Raw genomic sequence first — 4,231 nt, 5'->3', positions numbered from 1 at the left:
GCAGTCGTGGCCGAGTGGTTAAGGCGTCTGACTCGAAATCAGATTCCCTCTGGGAGCGTAGGTTCGAATCCTACCGGCTGCGAGAATTTTATTTATTTCATTTAATATAAAATGCCGTTGTTTCTTCTGATTTACACTAAAATCTTACCTTAGATTAAAATAGGTTTTCTATGACCATATATGCCAAGCTCTGCAAATCCAGCCTCTGTCTGCACTTTGCCACTGGCTGCCGAGTACTTCTGTTCCCTTAATCTGGTGTATCCACCTTCTAAATCTTTCTCTTTTTCGTTTATTGTCCCTTGGGCACCCAAAGCCTGTGCCTAAGTGTCTCCATGTCAACGGCGAGCTTCCAAAAAAATAATGTGCGTGTACTTATGTACACGCGTTAAAAGTTATACTTCTTTGGCGTAACAAGATAAAACTCTTTTCAAAATTTTTATTCTACGTTTGTAGAAGGGCGTCGGTTTTTTGTGACGGTGTGAGCGCGTATCGTAAAAATTTACTCTCACAATTTTTCCCTAACGCATCTTTCCCTTTCCCTTTCCAAAATGTAAAGTGCAAAAAGTATTTATTTAATTTCAGAAAATCAATGTCTTATTGTACTTTTTGGTTAAGAAACTTTCTAAACAATAACTATAATTGTTTGTTTTAAATGTTTTGAATTTTTATCTTTGTTTCAAAAACTTAATTTAACGTATTTTAACGAAAAAAATAATTACATTCAAAAATGTGACATCTGTCAGAGTTTTCTATATGAAATCGAACGTTACTAGTCACAGATTAACTAACACTGGCGAGAAGATATTTATATGTGATCTGTGTAATAACCCTTTCGCAAATAAAGACTCTATAAACGTTACAATATGTTAACGAACACATGCAGTTTTTCATTATTTGCTATGCGTAAATTTTGAAATTAAATAAATATATCACTAATTATTCTGGTAATTAAATTATCACACAATTTGAGACCAATTAAATTTTATTATGAACAATTATGTAGTTAATAATGTAGTATATTTTATAGTTGTTATTATTATATTTTAAAATATTTTTTCACAGATATTCCAGAGAGAACAAAACCGATAGATCGGCGTGGTGTTGCCCCTTTATTGAGGAAAAACTCGCTTATGCTTCTCGCAAACTCAACTATGGTAATATTTCAATGGAATAAAAGCCGCTATAGATGTTTTTGCTGTAAAGAGCCGTTCTTAAACATAAATCAACTGCGCACACACACTGACAAACACACTATTCAAGAAATCGAAAAAAATATAATATGTCAGCAAAATAAACTTATTAAAGTTGACATATCAGTTTTAAAATGTAAACAATGTAGTAAAATATTGGAAGATTTAAATGCATTATGTTGCCATTTAAAAGAAACCCATGGATTTGCGACGTTAAAAGACAATTTGCTTGTGCCTTTCAAAATCGAGAGCTCCGGATTACAATGTCAGATCTGTTCGCAAAGTTTTAATTTATTTAGATTATTAAATATGCATGTAAATAAACACTATCAAAATCATGTTTGTCATATCTGTGGCGCTGGTTTTACGAATCTAGTTTACTTAAATCTGCATAAAACCAGAAATCACCGCCCGTTACGATGTGCTCAATGTAAAATAGATTTCAAAAGTCGCATTGACAAGCGGAAGCACGATGTTGCCATCCACAATCTTAAAATAGAACGAAAATCGAGATTCCCATGTCCATATTGTGATGAGCGATTTTTTCAGGAGAATTTAAGGGTTTTGCATTTAGTTGAAAAACACGAAATGGAGAAACCGGATCATATGTGTGATTTGTGTTCGAAGACTTTTTTAACTCGCAGCCTGTACAATAACCACGTTCGATACGTACATTTGAAGGAGAAAAATCAGGAATGTGACATATGCCATAGTGTTTTCTATACGAAATCGGACGTTAAGAGGCACAAAGTCACTCACACAGGCGAGAAGAAATTTAAATGTGATCTGTGTAATAACCTTTTTGCGACTAAAGACTCTTTGAGGCGACATGTTAAAAGAACGCATGCAGTTTTTCATTAAATACATTTGGCTCCATACTATCAAGCTATTTATTTACTTGTATGAAATACAACTCTTAAGGAATTTTAAAGTACTTCTAGGAATAGTATTGTCTTTGATTAACATAACTCATTTAAATAAAACACTATTTTGACCGGATTGAAGTTATGTATTATTATAAATTTACAACTATTTAACATAATCTCAAAAAGACACACAATCCGCGAAAATAGAGGACACTGCATTTATTATGCATTGCATGCAATCATTGCATTGGACGAAACGCGGTCGAGAGGCAAGGATCACGCAAAAGATTGCTGTCAATCTTTTGTCAAATAAACAATCGGATAGCAGAAATGTTTATTGGCATGCAGATTGGAGATCGGTCTTTAGATATGAATCAGTCCAAGATTGGTTATAATCATAGATTGATGATACATTATTAATTTTGGCCGGTAATCGATAGTATAATTGCGTTAGGAATAACAATACGCGAATAGGAAGAGAATGGTGAACGAAAATAAAACACGGCAAATAAATGTTGTTCCACAACGGGACAGTGTAAGAGCATACATCATGTCAACTCGATTTTGCCGTATTATAGTGTGAAAAAGTAGCTTTTAACAGGTGTCAAACGACAACAAAAAGTTTTTATTTCTTGTTTGTTTGAGGCTTTCGTCTAAAAAGGAACTTCTGTTGAGCCCAGTTGAATTTCATTCTAATATTATAGAAAATAAAAAATCTAAAAACAAATAAATTAATAATAAATTGTTTAAACGTTTCATTATACAATGCTAGACTATTAATTTAGTGCGTTGCGTTGACTTGAAATTAAAACACAGAATACATATTTGTGAAATGACAGAAATCAGCTGATTGGACTGACTGACGCCATTAAATTATTCTAGGAATAGCTGTTATTCCGTGCGAAACGGCGGTATAGTAGCAATTCCCGAATAAGTCCACTATTCTTAGAATTTGTAGTTGGTAACACGTAAAATTGATTTACTCTCGATTAACTGACGATTTATTCTAAGATTAAGATTTACTCTTGTTTGGTCGAATCGACCCTTAATCACATAGGTAACATAATGTAGGGTGCGTTGTTGAACAGTGAACCAACCTTTTTTCTAAGTCATATAACTTGTAAGAAATTAAAGTTAAGAATTTCGTTTTGGTGTCATGGTTTAGGCAATTTTATACAGTATCTCATATTCAGGTTACAGAAAGCCAGAGAAAAAAATTAAGACCGTAAATTAAGTTTAAAAAAAAAAAAAAAATTGGCTCACTGTGTACTATAGGGAGTATACACTGAACCACCTGTATTTCAACAGTGAACCACAATGTCGTTACCAGTAAAAATCCTTATTTGTGAAAAGACACCATAAAATTTTTGATAATCGTCTTTTATTTTTGTTGTACAAAATCCAATAAAAAAATATTAACAAAAAAAAAATGGTTTTCTATGGTAATAATAATAATAAATTCAGCAAAAAATAAACATAACATATCAATAATTAAAGTTTCAAATTATAAAGGTTTCGTATAGTCTTCACAGCAGTTAGCTTCTTAATCACATCAAAATGCGTCAAAGTAGGTAAATATTTACACCATACTTAGTAAAGATAAGTTTACATTGAAGGAATATTTAAAATGACAAGAGTGCCTTTTTCTCCACTTGTCACTTTAGCTACTTTAGCTCCTGTTGGAGCCACAACTCTCTGTGGTTTCTGGACGGTTGTTGTGCCGGTTTCGTCAAGATTAAATATTCGAGTTCCATCCACGAATCTAGGCTCCCGTTTTAGCAATTCCTCCAAATTATTAAAAAATATTGCCACAGCTTCCCGATTGAATGAGGTAGCTCGTGCGAGACTTACAGCTTCTGGTTTCTTTACTGAAATATCAGGATGTCTTTTTTTAAATAAGCGAAACCATCCCAAACCTGACATTTTATCCCTTTCCCATGAGCTGGGTATTTCAATGCCATTAACCTTTGCCATTTCGTAAGCCACCTTCCTACATTCTTTGATGGTCAAACCGTAGAACATTAGTGCACAGTCTTTGTAGTATTTTAATAATATTTGTTCGTGTTCTTCAGTAAACACTTTATTAATATCATACCTCGGTTCAAGTGACATATTATCACCATGTTGACGTTTTTTTTAACGTAACGGTGCAATGTAGGGTAGGGAATTTAATGG

General features: G+C 33.1%; 1 non-coding gene across 1 annotated transcript; it reads left to right on the top strand.

Moving 5' to 3' along the window:
- On the top strand, positions 1-82 carry Trnas-cga. The gene has a single exon. It is a non-coding gene; the product is annotated as a tRNA-Ser (tRNA).
- Positions 83-4,231: the final 4,149 nt, after the last annotated feature.

This window comes from Pieris napi, chromosome 18 (assembly GCF_905475465.1).
Source record: "Pieris napi chromosome 18, ilPieNapi1.2, whole genome shotgun sequence".
Taxonomy (NCBI): domain Eukaryota; kingdom Metazoa; phylum Arthropoda; class Insecta; order Lepidoptera; family Pieridae; genus Pieris; species Pieris napi.
Note: the sequence above shows the minus strand (reverse complement) of the source record. Positions and strands in the feature narration are given on the sequence as shown.